Here is a 12,359-nt window from a genome sequence, read left to right as displayed (position 1 = left end):
CCGAGTTCAATTCCCAGAAACCACATGTGGCTCAAAACCATCTATAATGAGAGCAGGTGCCCTCTTCTGACAGAACACTGTATACACAATAAATAAATCTTTTAAAAAATGTTTTTAAAAAAACATGTATGTACCCTGTGACCTTCAATTTGTATGTTCATTTCTTTGTATCATTTTAATGCAGTTTTTGTCTTACTCCTACCTTTTGGGGTCAGGGGTATTTTAATCAGTTGGAAATTAAATGCAGGCAAATTTTTAGTGCTCACTGGAATTTCCTCTGGATACTAGCCTATATGTTCCTCCATTTTATTCTTTTCATTTTTATCTTCATATCCTTTACTATATTTCTAAATTCCCATGCCTCTACCCTGGTGAGAGGTATTTTGGCGAGACTGAACGACAATACAAGAGAATATAGTGAGTGACTTGAAAGACACCTTCAATCTCCCTTGAGCTGCCTGGAAGCTATGCAGTGATCCCCGGGTTTCCCAATTAATTAGCCATTACCATCACAGGGTGATGGAGCTGTCATTGAATCCTTTGTGCTTCTATAACAAAGATCCACCTGCCTCTGCCTCTCAAGTGCTGGGATTAAAAGTGTGTGCCACAACTACCTGGCTTATTGTATTGCATTCTTAATGTGAAACTTAGAGTCTGGAAAAGCACAGTATGCTTTTATGTGGTATTAGATCACAGTATTTTCACTTTAAGAAAGGGCATTATAAAAACAATCCTGTACAATAAAAGAACTTCTGGAAGCATCACAATCCCTGACTTCAAACTCTACTACAGAGCTACAGTACTGAAAACAGGCTGGTACTGGCATAAGAACAGAGAAGAGGGCCAACGGAACAGAATAGAAGACCTGGATATCAATCCACACATCTTCAAACACCTGATCTTTGATAAAGAAGCAAAAAAAATCAAATGGAAAAAAGAAAGCATATTTAACAAGTGGTGCTGGCATAACTGGATATCAACATGTAGAGGAATGAAAATAGACCCATATCTATCGCCATGCACAAAACTCAAGTCCAAATGGATCAAAGACCTCAACGTAAAGCCAGCCACATTGAACTTATAGAAAAGAAAGTGGGAAGTACACTTGAATGCATTGGCACAGGGTACCACTTCCTAAATATAGCCCCAGCAGCACAGACACTGAGAGAAACAATAATTGGGACCTTTTGAAAGTTAAAAGCTTCTGTAAAACAAAGGACATGCTCAACAATACAAAAACAACAGCCTACAGAATGGGAAAATATCTTCACTAACCCCAATTCAGACAGAGGTCTGATCTCCAAAAATATACAAGGAACTCAAGAAATTGGACACCAAAAGATCACATAATCCAATAAAAAAAAATGAGTACAGACCTAAACAGAGAACTCTCAACAGAGGAATCTAAAATGGCTGAAAGACACTTAAGGAAATGTTCAACATCCTTAGTCATCAGAGAAATGAAACTCAAAACAACTCTGAGATTCCATCTTACACCTGTAAGAATGGTCAAGATCAAAAACACTGATGACAACTTATGTTGCAGAGGTTGTAGGGGAAAGGAAACACTTTTGCATTGTTGGTGGGAATGCAAGTTGGTACAACCACTTTTGATATCAGTGTGGTGGTTTCTCAGAAATTAGGAAACAACCTTCCTCAATATCCAGTAATACCACTTTTGGGTATATAGCCAAAGGATGCCCAATCGTACCACAAAGACATGTGCTCAACTAAGTTCATAGCAGCTTTGTTTGCCATAGGCAGAATCTGGAAACAACCTAAATGCCTCTTGACCAAAGAATGGATAAGGAAAATGTGGTACATTTACACAATGAAGTACTACACAGCAAGAAAAAAATGACATCTTGAATTTTACAGGAAAATGGATGGAGTTAGAAAGCATCGTTTTGAGTGAGGTAACCCAGACACAGGAAGACAATTATCACATGTACTCACTCATAGGTGGTTTTTAAACATAAAGCAAAGAATGCCAACCTACAAACCACAATCCCAGAGAACTTAGACAACAATGCGAACACTAAGAGAGACTTACATAGATCTAATCTACATGGGAAGTAGAAAGTAGAAAAGGACAAGATTTCCTGAGTAAATTGGGAACATGGGGACCTTGGAGGAGAGTTGTAGGGGGAAGGGGAAAGTGAAAAAAATATGTGTTGAATCCCAATTGCCATAGAGCATCGAACTATATCTTTATACACTAGTGTGTAGGACTCCTGTGGCATGTAGGCTCCATTGGCGAGGTCTGTCACACTTCCTTGAATCATGGTTATGAAAAGCACATATTGAATCACAAGGAAAAGCTGTCACAACATCTTAGCAATGTGTGGAATTAAAAGAGACACATCTTGATTTTTAATGCAGTGTAAAAGTTGGACCTTACTACTAAAAATGTAAGCACACTAGACAGGGCAGAACATGGATTGATGTTGCCATGAAACTGATGTTCTTGAGCATAGATTCAGATTGTACTCTACCTATATTTCTCTTTGGTGTTTAATATCACAACAGTGATGACATTCCCATGTGTTTGTTGACACCTGATATCTGTTTGTGTCAGGAGAATTGCTGATCACATCACCTACTTGATTAGGATGTTCAGGGGTAACTTCCCAAACTTGAGAGATCAGTATATTTTATTCTTGAATCTCCCCCCCCCCACACACACACACACAAAATACAGGATCCCACTGTGCAGCCCTTTTTGGTCGGGAGTCATTATGTAGCATTATGTGGAATTCATCAGGAATTGAGGGCACTGACTAATTGGTGTGCATAATCCATCATATTTGATGCAGAACATTTCCCCGTGCTTGTCTTGCTCTAGTCCGTTCCTGTGAGAGTTATGGCTCTACTCCCCTACCTTAAAGCTGTAATGTTTTAAATGGGCTCTGGTTTGTATTTCTATTCCCGATTCATGACTCAGACAGATTATGTTAACACTTCCCATTTTCACAGAAATAAAGGAAGAATTGTGAACACTACTAACCTAAAGTGTGATAGGCAATACAGCACAAGTACTAAAAGGGAACATGCTGCTAACCACAAAATTCAGATACAGTAGCTAAAGTTTTCTCCTGAGCCATTCTTTGAGTTATATTATATTTGTACAGCACTGAACAGTGACTGTAATTCTCAAAGAATTTAATATATTCATTTTCACAGGAAATCTATGTCACTTCTGAGTGTAACCACAATTGCTATACTTATGTGTGCACTCAGACACTATTTGATGTGTTTTTGGACTTACCCCAATATTTATAACTCTTTGAGGGTGAAATTGTCCTCAGAACTTCTAAAATTCTTATTTGTTAGCCAGAGAGACGGCTCAGGGGGCAGAGCGCCCAACCGCTTCGCTCAAGGACCGGAGTTCGATTCCCTGCCCGGCACCACAGGTAGTTCCGTGACAGTCAGTCAGCGCCGGCCTGCAGAACGACCCCCACACACAGTCTCCTACCGTCCACCGTAGATCCGCATAGAGTAGTAGCCAAAAAAAAAATTCTTATTTGTTTAAGTTGCCTTATGCCTATCTTGAGTAAAATTTTAGATTTTATTAAATATGGCTGATGTAGAAATCTACATCCTATATGCTTGCCGGTGACTCAGAAATTCTTATATAAGTAATCCCACAGACTACTTCATTTTATGTAATAATGTTAAAATTGATCATGTACAGAGTTGCTACACTTCTTGTTACTGTGGGAAAGAAACCTATAAATTCTTTACCTTATAGATTCAATTGTGAACTCTGTCTTCCATATTCATTCCTTTTCTCTTGAATGGAATGAAGTTGATGGAGTGGAATTTAAACATGCAAACTGAGCATGTTAGGATACGATCATGTGAGGCTGAAAAATACACAGGATTGATTCACTGTCAGTACTTTAGCATGATCTATAGGTACAGCAGTTAAAGCACATTTCCTCATCACCATTTTCCTTCTGAGACATATATACTGTGATCGTATGAAACATAAACATCGCATCCATACCAGGTAGACAACTTTGTCTAGATCTTAAATGTGTGTCTCTTTTCATGGATGTGCTTGTGAAACTACTTCATCATCTTGATTTCAGGGACTTAGAACATTCATTATTAAAAAGTGTGACTATAACAGATATCATCGCTTTGAGTAATTGCATTCACTCATCTAAATCCCTAATTTTCTCAAGTCTCCTTATCTCAAGGAAAGTCTCTTTGTGGGATCACTTGGCCAAACTGTATTTTGTGTTTCGGGGTATGTTGACATTTTGGGATGTAGTTGTGGACTTTACACAAGAAGAATGGGAATGCCTGGACTCTGCTCAGAGGACTTTGTTCATTGTTGTGATATTGGAGAATTACAGTAACCTGTCTTTGTGGGTAAGGGTATTTTGCTTGTAGAATTTCTAATGTATCCTTTGTATATACCTACTTCATAAGTTGTTAAGCTGTCTTGAAAACAATGAAATACTAAGGAAAATTTGGTAGTAAAAATACTACCAAATTTGAATTGTCTTTCCATTTTCATGTTAAAGATGTCATGCACCCCTCACTATGCATCCAAAATGAATTCAGAAACCCAGTAACATATAATATTTTCATACATATCTTAAAGCTCCACGTCCATCATTGTACCTGACAGACATGGTTTTGTGAGGGAAAAAAAACTCCAAATAGGTGATCTAAAAATCGTCCTTAAATATACTAAAATATTTTGGCAGGAAATAGCAACTGAAAGTCATTCTTAGTTTCCTCTACTCTGTGTTCTCTTCATGTATTGAGCACATTATTTTGTTAGATGTCTATATTCTTTCTAAAAATGCTAGCATGGGTCATGGGCTACCTCACAGAAAATGTGGATTATTGTATGCAAGGTAGGCCTGGTCACCTGTCTTGAGCAAATGAGATTGCCCTGGAATGTGGAGAAGAGAGAGTAGCCATAACCAAGGTGAGCTCGTGAATAAGCAAGACAACAGTAATGGCTTCCAGAGAAAGAGAAAGCAAGAGCTGGAATGCTTTTGCTGTATTTGATTCCACTTGAAAGGATGTCTGATCACTGAACTTAGTACAGTATTCTGGTCCCAGAATGCATCCTGCCTGTTGTATCTGTTAGAAGGCATGTCTTATTTTACCTGAATTATGGTATCTTAATACTAGTACAAAATGCAATTTTATTTAACTGTGTGAATATCAGATTGGAATAATTTTTCAAATGAATCCATGAAGTAGAATTTCTGAAATTGCCTCCCTTGCATGTCTGTCTTTATGTTACATGTTTTATCCCAGTGGAGAATAAACAGACATCTTTCTGGAAAATGTTCTCAGGAGTCAGTGTACAGAGTAGACTTGAGAATAACCATATGAGGAAAGGAAAGAAACACAGCAGTGTGTGGAGCTGAGACCATGGAGGATAGAAATAAGCAATAGCTGCCCGTGACAGCCCTGCCTCAAATAATCTGACCCTCTGAGGTCTGGAAGAATAGTAGCTTTCTATCCATTAGTTTGGAAGATCTAATATGTTTTTCTAGAGAGAGAAAAGTCTTTGATGCTTTTTAGGAAGATTTTTACCTTTAAAGAACAAGTGAGACTACAGAAAACTCTAATAACTGCAGATGCAATAATCACGGGGATGCCTCTGTTGACTCATCAAACCCAGATAAACATGAAAGCATGCACACTGAAGAAGAACTTTGTAAATCTAAAGTCTGTGAGAAATCCTTAAATTTGTGTCCCAACATTACTCAAGATCAGAGAGTCTACACTACTAAGAAAGAGCACAGGCAAGGAGAATATGGTGACTACTATGACTCTGCATGCATACACAGTTTTGCAACAAAAAAATCTCCATTGGAAGGAGACCATACCAGTGTGGGAAATGTGTTCAATTCTTCACTGCTGCCTCAATCCTCACTGTACATCAGAAAATTCATACTGGAGAGAAATCTTACAAGTCAAATCTTACAACACATCAGAGAGTCCATATTGGAGAGAAACGTTACAAATTATGGAATGTGATAAATCCCTTACCCATAATTCGTATCTTAGAATACATCAGAGAGTTTATACTGGAGAGAGACCTTACAGTTGTAGGGAATGTGACAAATCTTATACTAGGAGCTCAGACCTCAGAGCACATAAGAAAATTCATAGTGGAGAGAAACTTCACAAATGCAAAGACTGTGACATGTCCTTTCTCCGGATTTCAAATCTTAGACAACATCACAGAGTTCGCACTGGAGAGAAACTTTACAAATGTGTGGGATGTGACAGATCCTTTACCCACACATCAAATCTTAAAACACATCAGAGAGTTCATACTGGAGAGAGACCTTACAGTTGTAAAGAATGTGACAAATCTTTTACTAGGTGCTCTGACCTCAGAGCACATTAGAAAATTCATACCGGAGAGAAACCCTACAAATGCAGACTATGACTTGTCCTACATCTACCTTTTGCATCTTAGAAGACATCAGAGAGTTCACACTTGAGATAAAAATATCATTCTCATAATGTGACATAATATTGTTTTAGTATTTTTTGTTTATAAATCCCAACAGCATACATAATATGCTACAAGATAGTTTTTTTGTACACTGTGACTATGTGTCTTTGCTAAAGCACCTTCTGATTTGTTTAATAAAGTGCTGAATGGCCAATAGCTAGGTGGGAGAGAATAGGCGGCACTTCTCAAGATAGAGAAGAACTTCGGACGATTCTGGTGTGGCAGGAAAAGCCACCAAGAGCTGAGATGAGTCGGACCTACAGAATGGAAGAGTGGTAAAGAGCAATTTGACAAAACATAGATAATTAGAAACACGTTACTTTAAGTTATAAGAGCTATTTGGTAAGATGCCTAAGTTAAAGGTAAAGCTTTCATAATTAATTATAAGTCTTTGTGTAATAATTTGGGGTCTGTCAGTTTAAAGAAAGTCCAACAAGAAAGACAAACTACATATTAAAAGCAGAAAGATAAGAAACATGTGAAAGCCTGTAATGGAATTTTAAATCTAAGAAAATATCACAGGGTTTATATTTTAAGAAAGTCTACAATAGTGGCTGAATTTTTTTATGTGTGTGGGTATAACTCTTGACGTATGCTACTTGTTTGCCAGGTGACTGTGAATGCCATCTGAGGCTGATTTACACACAGTTGTGAGCTCCTATGTGTGTATTAGGAATTGAGCCCCAGTCCTTTGAAAGAGCAACCAAAAAAAATTATACCCACCAATTAAATTGAATTTGACCTACTGCTGAAATTGCCAACCTAGAACCAAATTCAATCTGAAAGACATTGTAATACAGTTTCATCTTTTGTTCTCTTTCAAAAATCTTTATACTACACTCAAGCCTTACAAATTGCAAGAAAGTGAGAAACTGTAAAGAGATAGGCTGTGACTATGACATAAAGGCTTTATCAAAAACAGCTTAGAAATCCCAAGACTCTGAGCTTGGTGGTGCATTCGTTTAATCTCAGCACTGTAGAGTCAGAAGCAGGTAGATCTCTGTGAGTTCAGCCTGGTCCACAGTGCAATTTCCAACACAGCGCGGGCTATACAGAGAAACCCCATCTCAAAAAAACAAAATAACAACAAAGAAGAAATTCCCTAGGACATGTAGAAATTCACTTTGAACTACTGAAGAAAAGTATTTGCTGGACACAAAATAATAAAATAACATAGCTTTCATTCACTGTGAATAGACTTTCATGGAGGGAAAGGAGACTCGTGGAACTGTCCCTCAGCCATGATGAAATTTTAATTACCCCAGTCTTACATGGTTACTTGTTCTTTGTGTTTTCTGAACAGTTATGAGTCTTTTCATTGCCAACTATCTATTGCAGGAGGAGACTTCTTTCACCAACATTGTGAATAGTAAAACTTGATAATTATAAACATGAATATTTAAGTGGCAGATTAACAGCATGATCATTAATAAACATAAATAGTTTCTGTCTTTGGACTTATACTTCAAAGCCTTGGTTTGTGACCATGGCATGAATTCCTCTCTTTGGATCAGGACCCAAGTCCAGAACAGGGATTGGTTGGTTATACCAATAAGCAATTCTGCCAATGTTGCACCAGTATATACACTTTGACCAGTAGGTTGGTATTTTAAGGATTCAGTGTTCATGAGTAAGACTATTAATATATTTTTTTTGCCAGTAACTTTCACATGTCCTCACAGTTCTATGAAAGGGAGCCAGTTGGGAGAAATTCCTGATAAGTTCAGGATTGTTCTCTCTTGATCTTGAAGCCAAAGTGTTTGGTGTTTTCAGCAACACCATGTACTTAGGGTGGCAAAACAAGACCACTGGCACCTGCTTTTATTGAGATGCCTCTTGAGCCTCGCTGACCAGTAATTTCTAGGCAGACAGCTAGTACTTGGTACAGAAAGTCTCATTTACTAGCCCTGGTGTCTGTAGCAGCATTATCCACCCATGTGGGAACTGCTGCTCAAAGTTTTAAAATTATATTTACTATTAACCTGTAAGGTAGTGAGATTTCATGAAGCTTCTTCATACATTCTTCCTTTTGGTTAGCTCTTGGACTCTTTTCCTTTTATTCTTCCCCCATCCCCGGTTAGATATTTATGTGGGAGACCAGAAAATTGGTACATTCCACCTTGACTATAGGTCAGAGAGTTAGGCCTATTCTTCCCTTTTAAGGTTATTGGCAAGAGGTTTGATCCAGGAAGTGGTTGCCTACAGGATGCTTGGCGTTAAGTATGGTCACTGCATGTCCTGCCTAAACAACAGAATACTTAACTCAGGATATAGTTACTTGATGCTTTAGGTATTTAAGAGAGAATTGTTCTGTCTGTTCTTTATATCTTGTTAAAACAGTCTTTAGCCTTCTCCCCACCCCCCGACCAACACATTGGATTAGAGTATATAAGCATATGGAAAATAAATTCAGGCATATTCAGTATTCACTAAATTACTCTTTCAACCCTACTCTGTTTCTCTGTCCTTTACTTTCATATCTCTGTTCCATCTGCCTAATATTTCTAATCCACATGCCTGTACCCTGGAACAGGCAAACCCCATCAAGGCTGGACCCTGACAGACAATACCCAATGTGGGGGCCCCAAAAAACTTTTAGCACACATTATCCAATGCCCCACTCATTTTTTATTTACTACTACTTCTAAGATTGTTATGTGCCATCTTAATTGTAACTTAAACACATATTCTAATAATGCCACTCAACATAGTCAAATATTCAAACACATGAGTCGATGGGGACCATTCCTATTAAAAACAACCACGCCCTTCTACTCTTCCTTCTGTATTCCTGTCCCATTTGAAGTTAAAGGTTTCACAAAAAATTCCCCATTATTTTATATTATATTGTTTGGAACTCAGTACTAAATACTGTTATTTAAACTTCAGGATCTATTTTACCTGTCGGGTTAAAAAAAATAGTTCAACTTCCCACGTCCTAAGGGAGCTGGGACTTTACAATAGCTGGCCTATCACCTCCTTAAACCATAGGAATTGTCTCATATACCTTTGATTCTCTAAAATATTAAGGTTCCTACCAACCCAAAGAATAAAGAAATCTGATTGGTTGGACTGAAAAGCTTACATTCTGTGTCCATTGACCATGATGGAACACGTAAGGAAAACCACTAATCTCTATGTCCTGGATGGGTATAAATTGTAACTAACTTGGCACAGATGTAGTGGTATTTGGAGTTAAATACTTACTAAATGAATGTTCAAGGATACAGTCAGCTCAAGAGTCTGTACTATTGGCTCTGGCCAGTCAAGTTTTGCTGCTCAATTCAATAAATATTTTGCTTTATGTGGACTCTTGTGCCTGTTTGCATTATTTCAGACTCTCAGACTGTTAAGGTTTAGATAAAACACTGTGGATCCCTCAGGGGTGTAGCAGCAGGCCAAGAGGGCCAGTGGGTCCCAGGCAGGGAGCCACATTGCAGGTGAAAGACCTCAGCAGGTCAACCAGAGCTGTGGTTGGTGACAGACAGAGATGGATAGGCACGCCATGAAGAGAAAGTGGGTATTAATTTAATGGGTTATGGAAGAGAAAGTAGGAAGAAGAGGAGAGGAAAGGAGCAGGGGTGGAGAAAAACAGAAAGAGAGAGAGAGAGAGAGAGAGAGAGAGAGAGAGAGAGAGAGAGAGAGAGAGGAGGAGGAGAAGAGATGAGAAGCTGCCTCTTCAAGAGAGAGACAGAAAGGAAGGAATTCAGGCTGAAAGTGGAAGGAAGATTTGCTTGCCTTGGCAGACATGGTAGGGAGTGGGTAGGGCTTGTCTCTTAAAGGGACAGGACAGACCATTACACAGACTCCAACAGTAATATGCTTCTATTATAGAACTATCCTTTCTTATTATTAAGTTGCAAAATGATATGTTCCCATGACTTCTTCATGACCATGTCATTGGAGCTGACCTTTCAGCATACTGTTACTTTCTTCTAACTACACTACTCACTTGAGCCATTCTGCCTACAGGATTCCCACTCTCTCATTTCATATCACCTTTGTTCTACTATCCATGCCATCTTCCTACATGCTTCACTACTGCTTCATTTCTGACTTCATGGCTTCTACATGTAGTCTTCCTTGAATGTTGGATACCATCTTTCACAAATATACCACTTACCAGGGTAGGGGCATGAGGATTAAAAAAAATAAATAAAGAGAAAGAATATATGAGTGAAAATAATAAAACAGAAACAACAGAGAGTACCAGAAAGTAGTTCCAGTGAATACTAAACTTACCTACATTTAATTTTCCATACACTTTTACCCCAATACAATATGGGGGAAAAGGCAAAAGACTGCTTTAACAAGACACAAAGGACAACTCAAACAGTTACTTTCCCCAATACTTGAGATATCAAGTCATTAATTATTGAGAAAACCATTCCATTGTTTAGTCAGTGAATCCACCATAGACCAAGTATTCTGAAGGCAGCCACTCCCTAGGTAAAACCTCGTAATTCAAAAGAAAGAGCAGAAGTATGCTTGAATTCTCTGACCTTTGGTCAGAGTGGAGAGGATACACCTCTATGGCCATCTTAATGTCCAAAACACCAAGTAACCACTCCCTAGATCAGGGTGTATAGCCACAGTTGTTGTCGGCAACTTTGAACAAGCTAAAATTCTGTGACCTTCAGACAAAGTGGAATAGGCTCATATTTTGGGCCTTCACACTTGAATGAGAACACAAGTTTGAAGCTAGCTCATACATTTTCATTTAACTATGTGTCAGGTAATGGATATTTATCTCAAACCCATTTCTTAGTTGCTGTCCATAAAGCAGCAATGAACATGATTGCCAAGTGCTCACTGGTAAAATGGCAAGTCGGTGCAGTTCATATCCAGGAGTGGATATTATGTATAAGTTTCCTCTGAGATTAAACCCTTCATTCTTGGAGGGAAGTCCTTAAAACACAGGATATTATGAGAGGTAAAGGAACAGGATGATCTAAGACAGTATAGTTCTCAATCATCCTAAAATATTCTGACCTTTTGGTAATATTCCTCATGTTGTGGTGACTTAACATATAAAAGTATTTTACTTTCGACCTCATAACTAATTTTACTACTGTTATTAATCATAATGTAAGTATCAGATATGACATATATCTGATAGGTGACCCCAAAGGGGTCCTGACACAAGAGTTGATTTTCACTCTTGTGAAATATGTTATCCTACAGAGAAGCTCCCAAACTCAGAAATAGACAAGTTAATAGTTTTAGGAAGTCACCAAAACTGAGGAGATTCACTAGTGCCCCCCTGTAGGGGACCGCAACCACATTCTCCACCACAAGATGGCTTTAGCACCCGGTTTCACCGCCAGGTGAACAAAGCACAGGTGCACAGTAACTTTCCACTGAGTCCCCGCCTACTCCCGAGGCATCATCTGGGATTATGAGCAGAGGACCAATCCAAGAGTGACACCTCCAAAGCAAGGACTGTTTCCTATATAAAGGATGGGTTCCTTCATATCTGGGTCCCCGGTCATGTTGGCTGATGCTCTCTCTCCCAAGGGGCATTAAAGCTATTTCTGCAGAAGGATCCTAGTGTTCCGCGTGGTTCTTGCTGGCGAGATGGTAGCGTGGGGCACCCTCCACCTCAAACATATATAATTATTAATTACTGCTGACACTTGGAGACAAGCTGAGTTGCATAGATGTTCAGATCAGCCATAGAGCAGACACCAGTCAAACTGCCTAAACCAGATAAGACAAGCTGCCTAGAGGAGGTAGTGAGTGTCTTGAGCTGCCTTCAGGCTGCACAGTGGTCCCCAGGTTTCCAGCTCCATCACCTTCACAGGGTGATGCAGCTGTCACTGAGTCCTTTGTGCTTCTGTAAGTCACCTGAATAAAA

General features: G+C 38.8%; 1 pseudogene; it reads left to right on the top strand.

The window, feature by feature from the left end:
• Positions 1-5,813: 5,813 nt before the first annotated feature.
• Positions 5,814-6,488, top strand: LOC148123491 (uncharacterized; annotated as a pseudogene).
• Positions 6,489-12,359: the final 5,871 nt, after the last annotated feature.

This window comes from Myodes glareolus, chromosome 1, assembly GCF_982192425.1.
Source record: "Myodes glareolus chromosome 1, mMyoGla1.1, whole genome shotgun sequence".
Lineage (NCBI taxonomy): Eukaryota > Metazoa > Chordata > Mammalia > Rodentia > Cricetidae > Myodes > Myodes glareolus.
Note: the sequence above shows the minus strand (reverse complement) of the source record. Positions and strands in the feature narration are given on the sequence as shown.